The 18452-nt window shown below is 40.9% G+C and overlaps 1 protein-coding gene across 3 annotated transcripts in view; it reads left to right on the top strand.

The window, feature by feature from the left end:
- The window catches only part of LOC111142742 (low density lipoprotein receptor class A domain containing 4), a 431898-nt gene that overhangs the window by 218278 nt on the left and 195168 nt on the right, over positions 1-18452 (top strand). The gene's annotated exons all lie outside the window — the stretch shown is intronic.

Below are 18452 nucleotides of genomic sequence, written 5' to 3'. Positions count from 1 at the left end.
ACAGAAAATAGGAAAGGAGGATGGGAGGGAGTATGGGAGGGAATATAATGGAGAAAGTATTCCAATTTTATTTCATTTTATTTTTTTATTTTTTCATATTTTTTTAAGGATTTTATTTATTTATTTGTCAGATAGAGAGTGCATGAGCAGGGGGAGCAGCAGGCAGAGGGAGAAGCAGGCTTAGGCAGAGGGAGAAGCAGGCTCCCTGCTGAGCAGGGAACCTCATGCATCATGAGGATGCTCCTCATTCCTGGGATCATGACCTGAGCTGAAGGCAGATGCTTAACTGACTGAGCCACCCAGGCACCCAGGATTCCAATTTTAATCAGAGTAGTCAGAGACTACCCTACAGAGATGTTGTTGACATTTGGGCGAAGTCCTGATGAAAATGAAGGAGTTAGCTAAGCCGATATCCTGGGAAAGTGTGTTGCAGGCAAAGGAACAGCAAGTGCAGGGGAGCCTTGTGTGTTCAGGGGACAGTGAAGAGGCCACTGACCCCAGAGCCAACTAAAGGAAGGAGAGAGAGGTTGGAGAGTCCAATTATGGAGGGTTGTGTAGAGTTCATTGTAAGGACTTTGGATTTCCCTCTGAGTGAAGGCATTTGAGAGTTTTTTTTTTTTTTTTAAGATTTTATTTATTTTTGCAAGAGAGAAAGAAAGGGAGAAAACAAACATGAGAAAGGGGGAGGGGCAGAAGGAGAAACAGACTCCTTGTTGAGCAGGGCATCCCATGTAGGACTCGATCCCAGGACCCTGGGATCATGACTTGAGGAGAAGGCAGATGCTTAATTGACTGAGCCACCCAGGCATCTTGCACTTGAGAGTTTTGAGCAGAGGAGAGACCTGATCTGGCTTCCATTTCAGCAGGAACATTCTGGCTGCTCTCTTGGGACTAGAATATGATGGGAAGGACCGGGAAAAGATGGGTTACTAGTCAGAAGATTATTGAAGTAACCTGGTTGAGAGATGATGGCACTGTAGACTAGGGTGACTAGAATGAGATGATGAGAAGGGGCCAGTTTTCAGATGTATCTTGAAGGTGAAGCTAAATAGAATTTTTTGATTCGTTGGGGAAAAGAGTCAAAGATGATTCCAGTGTTTTTGCCTGAGCAACTGGAAGGATGAAATTTTGAGATATAGAATGTTATGAGTGGAGCCAGTTTGCATGGGCAAAGGAGGTATCTGGTTTTGGTCCTGGTAAGTTCAGATGTTTGTTACATTCCACATGGAGATGTTGAGCAGGTGATTGGAGGAATCAAGAGCCTAGGGAGAGGTGGGAACTTCTAGTATCACGGTGGGAGTTATTAGCATGGAGACACCAGACTGCTTGAGATCTCAAGGGAATGGGCTGAGGGTGAGCCTAGGCACCAAAAATGCCCTCCAAATGAGGAGGCTTGGAGAAGCAGTGGTCATTGAGGTAGGAGGACATGTCCTTGGGTGCATGAAGCAGTTGGTTCCAGGTGGTGGGATTGATCACCTCAGTCACAGGCAGTGTGGTAAGATGAGGCCTGAAGTGACCACGTTGGAGCAAACAACATGGAGATCATGGGGGACCTGGAAAGGCAGTTTTGGTGCAATGATGGAGGCCAAAGCCTGACTGGAGTTTGTTTAGGGAAGAATTGCAAATTAGAGGCACTAAGCTACGGGAGCAGGGAAGCAAAGGACAGGACAAAAGCATTTTTAATTTAAAAATGGGGAAAGTTATAGCACATTGGTACAGTTGATGTGAAGGATCCCGTAGGGATAGTGTTGATAATCAGTATGTACAAAATATCCAGAATTCAGAGATTTTTTATTTATTTATTTATTTTTACGATTTTATTTATTTATTTATTTGACGGATAGAGATCACAAGTAGGCAGAGAGGCAGGCAGAGAGAGAGAGAGGGAGAGAGAGAGAGAGAGGAGGAAGCAGGCTCCCTGCTGAGCACAGGGCCCGACGAGGGGCTTGATCCCAGGACCCCGAGATCATGACCCGAGCCGAAGGCAGAGGCTTTAACCCACTGAGCCACCCAGGCACCCCAAGAATTGAGAGATTTTTAAAGATCACCTGTCATTTGGATAATTAAGACCAGGCAACGGAAGTCCCAAAGGGCTAAAGTGGGATTTCATCCTTTAAGATTTCTGTCTTAAACCATGGATTTTTAAGAACTGAAAGGACTTTTAGAATGTAAGACATTCACTGGTGAATTTTTTGCTGGGGGATGCCTTTTTCCAGTGAAATCTCAGAGGAAATCCTAACCTATGTGCAGATCCCAGTGGAACTGCCAGGATTACTTCACTGACCCCACCCCCACCCCATCTCCTGCAGATGATCCTGACGCCTCAAAGGGAATACCTCGGTTATTCAGACCAGAGGTTCAAAAGCACTGGTTTAAGCCAGACACCTCATTTACCAGCAAGGAATCTAGAGGTTAAGATTCTTGCCTGAGAAGAAACACGGTATTTAAGAACTAGAAGAGAAGCCAGTTTTCTGAGTTTCAGGACCATGGACTATTTATGTCTATCCTTGGTTCCTAGGGCCATGATCCTTATCCCAAACAGTGCAGGACTCCTGAATGAATGAATGAATGAATGAAGCAAGCAATGAATGGCTTAGAGAGAAAGAGACTGAGGCCCAGAAGTTGTGATGCCCAAGTATAAATGCCTCCCTTTTGGCCCTGTGGGTCTCCTTTTTGGGGCCCAGGTTGGTGCTGTAGCATTTATGTTGGTCTTGTGAGTTCGATGTGGCCCTCATAGGCTGTTATACCTCATATGCAGAGGGAAACATCTTTTAGTGGGCCACTTAAAAACTCTTGTTGAGTTTTGCGGTTTAGGCTGCTCACTCTGTGGAGCAAAGGAATAAGAAAACTACTATCTGAGGTTAGTCTTGGTGAGTATATATTAAATGCTCAATTCTGTCCAATCACCATGACATTCAAATACATTTATTTAAAGCCTATGGATTGAAAGCCTTTAACAGTCCTCGCGAGGCAGACAAGGTTCTTCATGACTGGATACCTGCTCCCTAGCCCCCCTGCCTTATTTTTACATACAGTGACAACCTGTTAAAATGAAAGTTGAACACCCCAGGAACCAAACCCCCACCCTTCTGTACCTTGATCAGCGTGCTGGTTTTATGAGCATTCTTTTTTTTTCCCTCTTTGTATAAATCCATTGACCTGGATCTCTCTCTCTCTCTCTCTCTCTCTCTCTCTCTCTCACACACACACACACACACACACACACACACTCTTAAACACACTGTACTGCTCTAAAATATTTTTTAAAATGTCAGAGTGTATCAGTCCATGTGCTTAATATTCTTTAATGCCTCAGTTCTCATAGTGAAGCAGGTTTCTGTCCAGAGGCCTGGCTCTCTCCTCTCCTCTCCTCTCCTCTCCTCTTCTCTCCTCTCCTTTTCTCTCCTCTCCTCTCCTATCCTCTCCTTTCTTTCCTCTCCTCTCCTTTCTTTCCTCTCCTCTCCTCTCCTCTCCTCTCCTCTCCTCTCCTCTCCTCTCCTCTCCTCTTCTCTCCTCTCTTCTCTCCTCTCCTCTCCTTTCTTTCCTCTCCTCTCCTTTCTTTCCTCTCCTCTCCTCTCCTCTCCTGTCCTATCATATCCTATCCTATCCTCTCCTCTCCTCTCTTTTTTCCTCTACTCTCCTTTCTTCCCCTCCCTTCCTCTCCCCTCTCCTCTCCTTGTTTTTCTTTTCCTCTCCTCTCCTTTCCTTTTCTTGTTTTTCTAGTGTGTAAACCTGGCGATTCACAGACCTGTACCCCTGGGGATAAAAATATATGTTTATAAAAAATAAAATTAAAAAAAATAATAATAATAAATAAATAAATTTGAAATACCAAAAAAAAAAAAAAATTTCCTACATTCAGGCAAACTTAAATTCTGTTGATCAGAGAGTGTAAACAATACAAAAAAATTTAATTGTAGGACTTATTAAAAGGTGTTAATTGCTATAGAAAATACAAAGCAAGGAACATAGGCAGTCTTGGACATGGGTTGGGAGGGCTACTTTTTAAATGGAGTGCTTTGTTTTACTTGAATATATAGAAAAATTACTTGGTTTGTATTTTTTTTAAATATTTTATTTATTTATTTGACAGACAGAGATCACAAGTAGGCAGAGAGACAGGCAGAGAGAGAGGAGGAAGCAGGCTCCCCGATGAGCAGAGATCCCAATGCGGGGCTTGATCCCAGGACCTTGGGATCATGACCTGAGCCAAAGGCAGAGGCTTTAACCCACTGAGCCACCCAGGTGCCCCAGTTTGTATTTTTTTTATTTGGTTTTGGTGCATGTTTGAGGACTCAGGTTCTATGCCACATTTGTCTTTTATTTTTGTCCATTATTTTTGCTGTTTTATGAATTTGTGTACAGAAAGAGTATTGAGGAAACCTCCTATATCGGCTGTGAAATAGCATTAATACTCCACTCCATGTCCATTTAGTGTATTTACGCCTTCCAGTAATGTGGACAAATATGAGGAATTGGAGTTTGGAGATGGGAAAACTAAAGAGTAACCTCAGGGGGCACCTGACTGACTCGAGATTTCAGCTCAGGTTGTGCGTTCAGGGTCATGAGATTGAACTCTGCATTGGTCTCCACACTCAGCATGGGGTCTACTTGCGGGGCTCTTCCTCTGACCATCCCCCAGTGCATACTTTCTCTCGTTCTCTCTCTCTCTCTCAAATAAATAAATAAATAAATAAATAAATAAATAAATAAAATCTTTACCAAAAAAAGGGTAACAGAAAATCTTTACCAAAAAAAAAAGGTAGCATTGGATGGTATGATTGGTTATTTAAGTGAGACTGTTTGCTTCTGTCTCCATTAAGGAAGGAGCAAGATAGAATGGGGTAGACTTCAGGAGGAATGTTGGAGCTGAAGTGACAACAAACATGAGTTTTCCACGCTGAAGCGGATGGCCTTGGGAGCTGGATGAATTGTTCTCCTCAGGTGCTTCTATACTTATGGAATCATTAATAGTGCTGTGGTTATCAGCCCAGCTGATCTGATCTCAGCTGCTGCAAGGGTGAACAAGTCCTTGGAGTAGGTCATTGATCATGTTTGAGGGTCCATTTTGTTTGAGGTAGATGCCGAAGGGTAGGCGAAGGTTGAAAATGATTGTAGCCTATGAGGGGAGACATGATTCCATGAAAGTTAGAGCAGAGGGATCATGGGAGGAGGTTCGAGGACAAATAATCAAGAGCAACAGGGTTTCCAGAGCTCCTGGGTGCTGGGTCATCAGGTCATACCACACAAGTGGAACAAACTCCCACCTGGGCATGCCCTCAGGGAAGAATTGAGCAGAATGACAGATTAGTTGTTAATTGCAGAATGATAAGAGTTTTATCAACCAGTGTTCCACTGAAGAAGATGGATTTAAGATCCTGGTCTAGATTATTAATCAAATTGTTTTGAAGTTTCTTAAGTCTACTAGAAATAGTCTTTTTTTGGTCATTGGGTAGATAGGCAAAAGAACTCAGGAAGTCCTTAATTTGCTCATGGCACTATGAAGAAATTCTTTATCAAAAGCCTGAAATGGACAAAAAAAAAAAATGCCTTGTATTTGTGGAACTTGGGATTCTCACGTGGTCTCTGTTGGCAGAAGTAGGTCATTTTCTCCATTAAAGCAATAACCATGGATGGAAGTGGAGAGCAGGGTTGCAGGTTCTGTATCTTTCCTGTCCAAGGCAGAATTGGTCCTGGATCAGTGGGAGCCTTCTGGAGGGAACCCCAAGAGGGTTCCCCTGTTAGATTTCCTCCTTCTAAAATATGGCATTTAAGGGAGGACGTGGTGATGGCTTTTCACCCATATTGATCCCTGCTTTGAATCTGACTAGTTGTGGAAACCAAAGGCCCTCATTTTAAGTATCTGAAGATCTTCCTCTGGACGCGAAAGGCTAACTCTGTCTACCCACACTGAGCATCTCTAGGGCCATGTGTGTTGTGAAGAAACTTTGAGACTTGACCAGATATAGCACCATCATGGATAGGAGTTCATCAACTTATCCTGGAGGACAGTAGGGCTGAATAAGGCCTGAAGTGGGAAGTTTATTTGAGGGGACAAAGAAGGGCTTTCAAGGAACCAATAGAGGAAATAAGACAAAACAAAATGTAGCAAACCTTCTTTGATCGAGGCAAGGGATATTCTCCTTACAGTAGAGCATCTTATTAACCATTAAAAAAGTATAAAGTTACCATCTCAAAATTCCAGTGTGGGTTGGCTAAAGGAGGCAGGGAACACAAGAGTTTATGTAGCCATCTCCCTGGTGCACTTTTAGGTTAGCAATTTGGATTTGTGGAGTTCTCGGAAGGTGTGAGTTTTCAGAGAAGGGAGATTTCTTAAAGGGTATTTGACAGTTGGAGGACCCCAGGCAGACAGCTTTGCCAGGCTCGAGACAAGAAAGTGAGGCAGTTTGTACCCAAATAGAAGATAACTAGCTGTGATTAACTTGAGGACAAGACTGGATCAGCAGTACTGTGAACTGAAAAATACCTGCTTTCCTCCCAGACTCCTGTGAACTTGAGTGTAAATATTAAAAAATGAAACAGGTGGTGAACTCAATGTCCACACCTAGTTCTCAGGGTGCTGGAAGCTGTCAGGGAAGGAGCTGGCTGTTTCCTGAACAAATAGTCCAGTGCTTTAGCCAGACAATAGGCTTTCTTTCCAAAACATACAAGACTGCACTGAGAGAGAATATTGTGATTTAGGAATTAGGCCAGATGACTGGGAAGGGACAGATGGAAAAAGCCTAAATATTTGTGACATTGAACACTGGAGAGAGAATAATTCCATAAGTGAGGACCACAGGTAATTAAAAACTACTCTGGCTAATAATTTTAACTAATTCTTTGCCCTAAAAATTTTTATATAATTTGCTAATAATATATTTGAATTTTATCTCCTTTTTGTCTCTTTTACTACCTCATTTTCTGTATATATATATGTCCCCAGTGAGGATATTTGCTCGGTTAGAGAAGACTTTATTCACTCAAAGGGATATGGTAGTTAATTGTGTTTCCTATGAGAATCTGGATGCAGGACGTGTGGGTGGCTCAGTTGGTTGAACATCTGCCTCCAGCTCAGGTCATGGTCCCAGGGTCCTGGGATGGAGCCCCGCATTGGGCTCCCTGCTCAGCGGGGAGCCTGCTTCTCCTGCTGCCCCTCCCCCTGTTCGTGCTCTCTCTCTGACAAGTAAATAAATAAATAAATAAATAAAATCTTTAAAAAAAGAAAGAACCTCTGGATGAGATTTTATTTCTGTTCATTGATTTATTTAACATATATTTATTGAATACTTATGATTTACCAGGCCCTATTCCAGACCCTGAGAATTCCTCAGTAAATTGAGGCAAACAGAAGTCCCTACCTCCCTTCATGTAGTTTATATTCTAGTGGGGGGGAAAGGATTATGCATATATTTAAATACAATGTTAGATGGAAATTGGTTGTGGAGAAACAGAAAATAGGAAAGGAGGATGGGAGGGAGTATGGGAGGGAATATAATGGAGAAAGTATTCCAATTTTATTTCATTTTATTTTTTTATTTTTTCATATTTTTTTAAGGATTTTATTTATTTATTTGTCAGATAGAGAGTGCATGAGCAGGGGGAGCAGCAGGCAGAGGGAGAAGCAGGCTTAGGCAGAGGGAGAAGCAGGCTCCCTGCTGAGCAGGGAACCTCATGCATCATGAGGATGCTCCTCATTCCTGGGATCATGACCTGAGCTGAAGGCAGATGCTTAACTGACTGAGCCACCCAGGCACCCAGGATTCCAATTTTAATCAGAGTAGTCAGAGACTACCCTACAGAGATGTTGTTGACATTTGGGCGAAGTCCTGATGAAAATGAAGGAGTTAGCTAAGCCGATATCCTGGGAAAGTGTGTTGCAGGCAAAGGAACAGCAAGTGCAGGGGAGCCTTGTGTGTTCAGGGGACAGTGAAGAGGCCACTGACCCCAGAGCCAACTAAAGGAAGGAGAGAGAGGTTGGAGAGTCCAATTATGGAGGGTTGTGTAGAGTTCATTGTAAGGACTTTGGATTTCCCTCTGAGTGAAGGCATTTGAGAGTTTTTTTTTTTTTTTTAAGATTTTATTTATTTTTGCAAGAGAGAAAGAAAGGGAGAAAACAAACATGAGAAAGGGGGAGGGGCAGAAGGAGAAACAGACTCCTTGTTGAGCAGGGCATCCCATGTAGGACTCGATCCCAGGACCCTGGGATCATGACTTGAGGAGAAGGCAGATGCTTAATTGACTGAGCCACCCAGGCATCTTGCACTTGAGAGTTTTGAGCAGAGGAGAGACCTGATCTGGCTTCCATTTCAGCAGGAACATTCTGGCTGCTCTCTTGGGACTAGAATATGATGGGAAGGACCGGGAAAAGATGGGTTACTAGTCAGAAGATTATTGAAGTAACCTGGTTGAGAGATGATGGCACTGTAGACTAGGGTGACTAGAATGAGATGATGAGAAGGGGCCAGTTTTCAGATGTATCTTGAAGGTGAAGCTAAATAGAATTTTTTGATTCGTTGGGGAAAAGAGTCAAAGATGATTCCAGTGTTTTTGCCTGAGCAACTGGAAGGATGAAATTTTGAGATATAGAATGTTATGAGTGGAGCCAGTTTGCATGGGCAAAGGAGGTATCTGGTTTTGGTCCTGGTAAGTTCAGATGTTTGTTACATTCCACATGGAGATGTTGAGCAGGTGATTGGAGGAATCAAGAGCCTAGGGAGAGGTGGGAACTTCTAGTATCACGGTGGGAGTTATTAGCATGGAGACACCAGACTGCTTGAGATCTCAAGGGAATGGGCTGAGGGTGAGCCTAGGCACCAAAAATGCCCTCCAAATGAGGAGGCTTGGAGAAGCAGTGGTCATTGAGGTAGGAGGACATGTCCTTGGGTGCATGAAGCAGTTGGTTCCAGGTGGTGGGATTGATCACCTCAGTCACAGGCAGTGTGGTAAGATGAGGCCTGAAGTGACCACGTTGGAGCAAACAACATGGAGATCATGGGGGACCTGGAAAGGCAGTTTTGGTGCAATGATGGAGGCCAAAGCCTGACTGGAGTTTGTTTAGGGAAGAATTGCAAATTAGAGGCACTAAGCTACGGGAGCAGGGAAGCAAAGGACAGGACAAAAGCATTTTTAATTTAAAAATGGGGAAAGTTATAGCACATTGGTACAGTTGATGTGAAGGATCCCGTAGGGATAGTGTTGATAATCAGTATGTACAAAATATCCAGAATTCAGAGATTTTTTATTTATTTATTTATTTTTACGATTTTATTTATTTATTTATTTGACGGATAGAGATCACAAGTAGGCAGAGAGGCAGGCAGAGAGAGAGAGAGGGAGAGAGAGAGAGAGAGGAGGAAGCAGGCTCCCTGCTGAGCACAGGGCCCGACGAGGGGCTTGATCCCAGGACCCCGAGATCATGACCCGAGCCGAAGGCAGAGGCTTTAACCCACTGAGCCACCCAGGCACCCCAAGAATTGAGAGATTTTTAAAGATCACCTGTCATTTGGATAATTAAGACCAGGCAACGGAAGTCCCAAAGGGCTAAAGTGGGATTTCATCCTTTAAGATTTCTGTCTTAAACCATGGATTTTTAAGAACTGAAAGGACTTTTAGAATGTAAGACATTCACTGGTGAATTTTTTGCTGGGGGATGCCTTTTTCCAGTGAAATCTCAGAGGAAATCCTAACCTATGTGCAGATCCCAGTGGAACTGCCAGGATTACTTCACTGACCCCACCCCCACCCCATCTCCTGCAGATGATCCTGACGCCTCAAAGGGAATACCTCGGTTATTCAGACCAGAGGTTCAAAAGCACTGGTTTAAGCCAGACACCTCATTTACCAGCAAGGAATCTAGAGGTTAAGATTCTTGCCTGAGAAGAAACACGGTATTTAAGAACTAGAAGAGAAGCCAGTTTTCTGAGTTTCAGGACCATGGACTATTTATGTCTATCCTTGGTTCCTAGGGCCATGATCCTTATCCCAAACAGTGCAGGACTCCTGAATGAATGAATGAATGAATGAAGCAAGCAATGAATGGCTTAGAGAGAAAGAGACTGAGGCCCAGAAGTTGTGATGCCCAAGTATAAATGCCTCCCTTTTGGCCCTGTGGGTCTCCTTTTTGGGGCCCAGGTTGGTGCTGTAGCATTTATGTTGGTCTTGTGAGTTCGATGTGGCCCTCATAGGCTGTTATACCTCATATGCAGAGGGAAACATCTTTTAGTGGGCCACTTAAAAACTCTTGTTGAGTTTTGCGGTTTAGGCTGCTCACTCTGTGGAGCAAAGGAATAAGAAAACTACTATCTGAGGTTAGTCTTGGTGAGTATATATTAAATGCTCAATTCTGTCCAATCACCATGACATTCAAATACATTTATTTAAAGCCTATGGATTGAAAGCCTTTAACAGTCCTCGCGAGGCAGACAAGGTTCTTCATGACTGGATACCTGCTCCCTAGCCCCCCTGCCTTATTTTTACATACAGTGACAACCTGTTAAAATGAAAGTTGAACACCCCAGGAACCAAACCCCCACCCTTCTGTACCTTGATCAGCGTGCTGGTTTTATGAGCATTCTTTTTTTTTCCCTCTTTGTATAAATCCATTGACCTGGATCTCTCTCTCTCTCTCTCTCTCTCTCTCTCTCTCTCACACACACACACACACACACACACACACACTCTTAAACACACTGTACTGCTCTAAAATATTTTTTAAAATGTCAGAGTGTATCAGTCCATGTGCTTAATATTCTTTAATGCCTCAGTTCTCATAGTGAAGCAGGTTTCTGTCCAGAGGCCTGGCTCTCTCCTCTCCTCTCCTCTCCTCTCCTCTTCTCTCCTCTCCTTTTCTCTCCTCTCCTCTCCTATCCTCTCCTTTCTTTCCTCTCCTCTCCTTTCTTTCCTCTCCTCTCCTCTCCTCTCCTCTCCTCTCCTCTCCTCTCCTCTCCTCTCCTCTTCTCTCCTCTCTTCTCTCCTCTCCTCTCCTTTCTTTCCTCTCCTCTCCTTTCTTTCCTCTCCTCTCCTCTCCTCTCCTGTCCTATCATATCCTATCCTATCCTCTCCTCTCCTCTCTTTTTTCCTCTACTCTCCTTTCTTCCCCTCCCTTCCTCTCCCCTCTCCTCTCCTTGTTTTTCTTTTCCTCTCCTCTCCTTTCCTTTTCTTGTTTTTCTTTTCCTTTCCTTTCCTTTCCTTTCCTTTCCTTTCCTTTCCTTTCCTTTCCTTTCCTTTCCTTTCCTTTCCTTTCCTTTCCTTTCTTTTCCTTTCCTTTTTCCTCTCCTCTCCTTTTGTCTCCTCTTCTCTCCTTTTTCCTTTCCTCTCCTTTGTCCTTTCCTCTCCTTTCTCCTCTCCCCTCCCCTCTCCTTCGCAGGCCTGGCTTGACCTCAAGGCCTATCTCTTTTGCTTGTCACTCCCCTCAAGCAGTTCCTCCCTCTCAGGCAGTTATTTGGGCAGATATAACCTACTGGTATCCCTTCTGCTACTACTGGTCCACCCATGATAGGTGGTCAATTATGTATTTAATGAAATGAAATGTAACTGAAATAGTGTTTATCCTTATGAGGCTGGAGCTGTCTGTCTGGATTTCTGTTTGGATGATGTCATGGGGAATTCAGTATTTCATTTGTGTCTTTAAAGTTAGGATTGTGATAGATTTAGAATTCTGTAAACATTTGGTGTTCACAGATTTCTCCCCTTAAAAGAGGATTTGAACTTTTCTTGATGATAAAATCATACTTAAAATTGTCAAGGAACTTATAAATTACTTAGCACCCCTAGTGCCCAGAGGTGGACGCTGTTTGTATTTTGAACTTTCAAACTGTTTTCCCACGTGCATTGCATATATTGATAAATACTTTGTTCCTCAAAATGTTTTAAGGTAGTTTTTACCTGCTTGGTTTTAGTACTCTGCTAAGAAGTGAGTCAGAATACCTCCTCACATTTTATATACAGAAAAACACAGAAACTAATTCATTCATTAATTGGTTTTAAACACAAAAAAGAAATAGTGCCATTTGCCAATTCAAATCCTAAAGACTTTTACTGACTTTTAAAATGCCTTATGGTGTTTTGATGAAAGTTAGGCAATATTTAAAGCTGCTTTAAAAGGTAATTGTAGGACTGGAAGTCTAAAGCCTGAAAATACCTTGGACTTTCAAGAGTACATTTTTCACTTATGGTTCTCAGATAATTTCAGACACATTAAAATAATCTTTTCAGCACCATAGTGGGAGTGATAAGCCATATCATAAAATGGATTGAGTTTAAAAAATTTTATTACTATCTTTGATGGGAGGCTCTTCTATGTTAATCTTATTATATGGGCAAATATCCTTTTATCATGTCATATTCATCTTTTTGAAGGACAACCATAGTTTTAGTAACATCGCTTAAGATATGACTTTTATTAAATGCTTGTGGGTAACTTAATTCATTACACAGAATATAAACCTTCTAATTAAATTCCCCCTTGTTCCAAATTTATAACCAGGAGAGTCAGCTCTGTCTTTGAGGGAGGGAAAAGGATCATTAGTAACACAGTGTCTTTACATTTGACTTTAGGCATGCTGTGTAGATCACTGTGTGATATTAGGTGAGGCACACACAACTTCTGCAGATCTCTTCCCTCAGACTTCTAAAGAGATCAGTGTGGCTACTATGTAAGTCTCTTACAGGTTACTCAAAGTGTATTCTTTGCATTAAAAGGTTTTGTAGGAGAAGATGCATATTATCATCCTTAGGCCATTCACATACTGTCAAAAGCTGACATTTGAGAATAGCCCTAAGGATTAGCTTTTCATTTCTGAAGATTCTCAAAGCCTTATCTTCCTAATTTGCTAAATCAGTACTTTCTGGGGCTGTCATTCTGGCTCACTTTGTAGAAACTACTCCAGGATTCTAACTTCACTGAAAGCTAATAAAGGAAATAACCATCTGGAGAGCCTTCTTCCCTTTTTTGACAAAATTGGTTATCTAAGATAACTTCCATACTGTTGTATAGCACCCCTTAATAAAAATGGCGACAGACCCTTTTAAGTCTTAGAAGCAGGAGAAAGTCTGTTTCTGATTAACTGAAATGCCTACCACTCTTAGCTAGCAAGGGCTGGCCACCATGCCTCTGGTTTTGTTGTCTCTGTAGCAGCTCGTTTCCTTGGAATTCAGTGTAATGACCAGCTCCTAGAGCTTTCTTAAGTCACAAAGTTTTTCTCATTCCCCTTGCATTTTTTGGTTTATGTTTTTTGTCTTCTACTCGTTGTTTTTCATTTTTCTTGAACTTTACTTTTATGGTAGGTAATCCTGTACCTTGCTGGGAATCGGTGATGTGTGTTTAAGTCAATAAAAATATTGTTGTCATCTCTATGCTAGGAAATGTGAAATTATGTTGACTGTGGTAAAATTATTTATACTAATTTTAGAAAAGTATTAATTCTTCACCTATAGGTTGCTAACAACTAAGTTTAATCTCTGTTATTCACAATGTAGGTGCATTCAGAAGGCCCCCATTATTGAGAGCAAATTCTAGATTTTAATGTCAGAAATGTTGGAGCCAGAATCACTCTGTTTTCAGGTTTGTGAATGATAGAAGTGTGAACTGAATGAGTCAGTGTTGCTATATGAATTTTAACAGAAATAGCTATCATAGACTACTTTGCCAATTCACAAAAAAGGCTGATTTTACAGCTGTGAGGTAATACTGTATATAGGTCCTTATTTTGTGACTGAGATTATATCTGTGATAACTAAGGCCTTAAAAAAGAATATAGGAAAGATTGAAAACAACTTTTTTTTGCCTTTCTCTGGCAGTTTTATTGAGATATAATTGACATGTAAGTTTAAGTGTCTAACATGTTAATTTGATATACTTGTGTATTGCAAAATGATGACTGCTATCATATTAGCTAATACCTGGGTCAGATCACCTGTTTACTTCCTTTTTTTGTGGTGAAAACGTTTAAGATCTACTCTCTTAGCAACTTGCAAGTACTTTTTGTTGTCTTTTAACTGATAGATTGTTGACTCTACCAAGTAGATTAACTTTCGTCTCTGAGATGCAAGTTTGTTCTTCTGGAGTTCAAGGTTGGGTATTTATTGGGGCACCTACGTGGCTCAGTCAGTTAAGCGTCTGCCTTCGGCTCAGGTCATGATCCCAAGTTCCTGTATTCGAGCCCCGCATCAGGATCCCTGCTCAGCAGGAAGCCTGCTTCTCCCTCTGCCACTCCCCCTGCTTGTGTTCCTTCCCTTGCTGTCTTTCTCTCTGTCAAATAAATAAATAAATAAAAATTAAAAAAAAAAAAAAGATTGGGCATTTATCTTTGAATCCTGTCCAGGTTTAGGTGCAAAATATAAAATTGTTAAGGTCCCAGTCCTTAAAAATTTTTTTTTGAATATAGACTCCATGGCCAATGTGTGGCTCAAACTCATGACCCTGAGATCAAGAATTGTATGCTGTACCAACTGAGCCAGCCAGATGCTCCCCAATTTTTTTTAATATAGGTTTGTTTTGTTTTGTTTTTGTTTTTGTATGTAAGCTTGGGATTCACAGAATCATTCTGTTCCTTTATCCTCTCACATGGTCTACTCCAGATGGTTAATATTGGTTTATACATAATTAGAATGATATTTAAAGCAAAAAAATTTTCCCCTCAATTTGATGGAAATATTGGGCTTAATGTTGCGTTATAGGGAATTCATTTTTTGACTTTGGGTAAGTCAGGAATTCTCTCTGGACTATTTCCTCATCTGTGACATGAGAGGTTGGACCACTGTGTCTCTAGGGCCCTCTTAGCATTAGTATTTTATGAAGCTATGACAATTCAAAGTCATAAAATCATCAGAAAGCTTTATGTAGGTATGTAGAAAAACTAAAGAAGACCCTAAATTTGGAGGAAATTCTGTATTGCTTAGAGTATATAAAGTGCTTCTAAAATCTGTTGCTGATTCTGGAAACTTTTTCATAAGAAACAGAGAGTTATTGCAGAAAGAAATGCCATTTTCTTCATTTAAGAATTCCCAACTTTGGAGCACCTGGGTGGCTCAGAGGTTAAGCCTCTGCCTTCAGCTCAGGTCATTGTCTCAGGGTCCTGGGATCGACCCCCAAGTCGGGCTCTCTGCTCAGCAGGGAGCCAGCTTCCCCCCTCTGTCTCTCTGCCTGCCTTTCCACCTACTTGTGATCTCTCTCTCTCTGTCAAGTAAATAAATAAAATAAAATAAAAAAGAATTCCCAACTTTAAGGAAGAGGAATTATTTAAGTATTACAGATTTTTAAATTATGTCTATAGCTCCTGAAGGAAAAACTAAGTTCCCGAGTTGTTCCTTCTGTAGTCCATTCCAGTATTACGCATCTGAATTCATCATGAATTTGTAGCCAAAATATTTCCAATGTTTAAGCAATCTTTGATATCCTTCAACTTAAGTCTTGGCGGAAATACTCAACAAGTATATACAAGAAATACTCAACAAAGAATGGATGAAATATAGTAAGAAAAATTTTTTATTCTTCTATCTTCTTTCATATGAGTTTTGTTTCATTGAGTTAGTTTTCTGTCTTTAGTGGGTCAAAATGTAGTTTGGAGGTCAAACCTTTGGTCCCAAAGCTTCTGAAATACCCTATTGGCAGTACAGAGTTGTAACAACTAGGTTTAATGTCCAAGAATCATCAAAACACCTGCCTATTTTAAGAGAGAAGTTTTTAGTAAATTACCAAATACCGACTAAACATTCCAATAAAAAACTATTAACTAAAAAGGGGGCTTAATATAAATAAGTTATCTAATTCTTAGGAGGCAGTGGTTCTTCATCCTCACTGCCCATCAGAGTCATTCTAAGGATCTTTAGTAACATCCACTGCCCAGGTTGCACCTTGGACCACTGAGAACAGTTGCCTAGGCTGGGGCTCAGGCATCAGAAATGTTGAAAGATGCCCCGGGGATTCCTGTACACAGTTAAGGTTAGAGCCTCTCCTCTAGAGCTCTTCGTTTGTTTCAAGTACCACAATAACTTGGTTATTAGAGGACTACTCACTAATGTCTGAACACGCTGGGCTTTTGGATAGCCAAGTATGGTGGAGATGGCCTTGTAAGTCAGGATCTAGTTGAAAGCCTGCCTCTCACTTGATGGAACGAGCACTGGGTATTATACGCAACTGATGAATCACTAAATTCTACCTCTGAAACTAATAATATACTTTATGTTAATTAAGTTGAATTTAAATTAAAAAAAGAAAAAAAAAAGAAAACCTGCTTCTGTTGATACCATTATGTTACCTTAGATGTTTTACTCTGCAATTTCATTCCACCTTTAGCATTAATCTTTAAAACACTTAATAACATTATAGCAATTTTCTAGTATTTTCTAAATCACATCCAGAAGTCAATAGATTCAAAATTTCAATCTAGTTGTTTTGATTCAAGTGGCCATGTAATGGAAAGACCTTTAGTTTGATAGTTAGCTAATGACTCACCATTGAGAAGCTTTAGATTTTTTGAATTTGAAATTCTATGGGTTGATGTCAATGTTTGCAATTATCTAAGAAGTAAGAGCTTTCTAAGCAAATCAGCAGCAAAAGCCTTGTTAATGCATCTTGAGTAATGTTAAGCCTACTTAAGAAAATAAACTGTTTTGAGAATCTTGTTACATATGTGGGGATCCTCATTACAAATGAATCTTACACATTCATGAAAGCAGACTCGGAAACTGAGAGGCAGCTCTGGAGAGAGCCTGAGACCAGCACTCATAGATCCGCACACCCTTCTGGATTTTGCCATTTATTAGGAGTTTAATTATGGGCAAATTGTTCAATCTGAGTCTTAATATCTTCATCTATGCAATGGGAATAATATCTACCTTAATTATTCCACAGAGTCTTTACAAGGCTTAGATTAAATCATTCATTTATTCAACAAATATGTAATTCATTGAGTGCCTTTTACTTGCTAGGCAGCGCTCTAGATGTGAAGGATATAAAGAAGGAAAATATGTCCTTGGAAAGAGAAAATATATTGGTCACTTCTCACGTTATTAAAAAAATTCATGTTGTAAGCCCTTTGAAGAGAGCTACTCTTTCATCTCTAGTGTTTGCCTGTCTTGATACCTGGCACATAACAGAGAAGGGGCTAAAATATTGATTATATAAGTGAATGAATCACATAATTCATTTCCTTGAAAACATTTTGTTCTCTGGACTAGGTCTTCCTTGAACAAGTTGAAATGAGTAACATGTGGGGGTAGTTTCAAGTTCTTGCTGGTTCAAAGTTCCACTTAAACTGGAACGTGGTAGTCTAACCTGAGATCCTTTCAAACCACAGCGATGGTTAATCTTTTAGTTGGAGTTTAATTCAATTGAGATTAGTATTCCCTTTATTCCAGTTACCATTTCAACAGCATCAGCCTATTTTGGGCTAATGTCCTTTTCATGTTTGGTATTAATCTGAACTCTAATATTTCTTTTGGAAAGAAAGATAAATTCTTTTCTTGACATCCCTTTTTTCCATTAAGTTAAAAAAAAAAGTCACTTCATAAATGTGATTTCAAACAGCTGGATTTTAATATTTCTACCTTATGGGAAGAGCATTTGGCATTAGCAGTGTTCCCACCGCATGGCCTGGATTGCATTTAGCACACAAATTTCTTAACCTGGACGCTCTGGCCAGTGTTGAACTTGTAGACGTGCAGTTGGGCTGTGTTCACATGCTATTCTAAACTAGGTCAGGGGGTGGGCTGGTATCTTCTATACTCTTTTAGGAATATGGGAACACATGCAGAACTGTAATATCCCTTTCATACTGGGTCACAGAAATACTTTGAGGATTTACGTTCCCTGTCTCTTTGCAACAGGTAAAAAGGTTATTCTCTTTGCAGCCCTGTTTGTTGTTAGGATAGCTGGAGGAGGCCTTGGTGTGCTGATGCCCAATCTTTTATTTGAATAATGGAAGTTTGGAGTTGAAAGGACCTTGGGTTTGATCCAGGCCTGCCACCCATATTCTAGACAGACAAAATAGAGGAGAAATGAAGAGGCTGTGATAGGCAGCACCAGCAGGGGTCTGCGATGCTTTTCCTGAGGTTTTGTTTCCTACCCACAGATTTGTATATACTATGTGAGTTTCGCCAGCTTTTGTGGGTGCTCCTAGGAGAAAGCTCACAGAATGCAAGGTGATATGCCTTGTAAGATAGACATAGATGTTTATGGGCCCACATGTATATAATTGTGTAATTTCCATTATCCTTTAATGCTTACATTGATAGTAATATGTTAAGTTTGCAAATTTATTTCAAAGTCTTACAAAAGTAAATTCCATTTTCTTTTACTGGTTTGTAGAGATTTCAGGGATTTCGTATTCAGCATGGCCAACAGAGATTTGAGCTGGGCTTCATCATGTTCTTTAAGTTACACACATGGCCCCTGGCATGTGTGCTTCTCAGGTAGCAGAGAGCACCCATTATTTTCCTATGTTTTGCAT

This window comes from Enhydra lutris, unplaced genomic scaffold (assembly GCF_002288905.1).
Source record: "Enhydra lutris kenyoni isolate GAN:26980312 unplaced genomic scaffold, ASM228890v2 scaffoldscaffold8, whole genome shotgun sequence".
Taxonomy (NCBI): Eukaryota; Metazoa; Chordata; class Mammalia; order Carnivora; family Mustelidae; genus Enhydra; species Enhydra lutris.
This window is presented reverse-complemented; position numbering and strand designations above follow the sequence as displayed.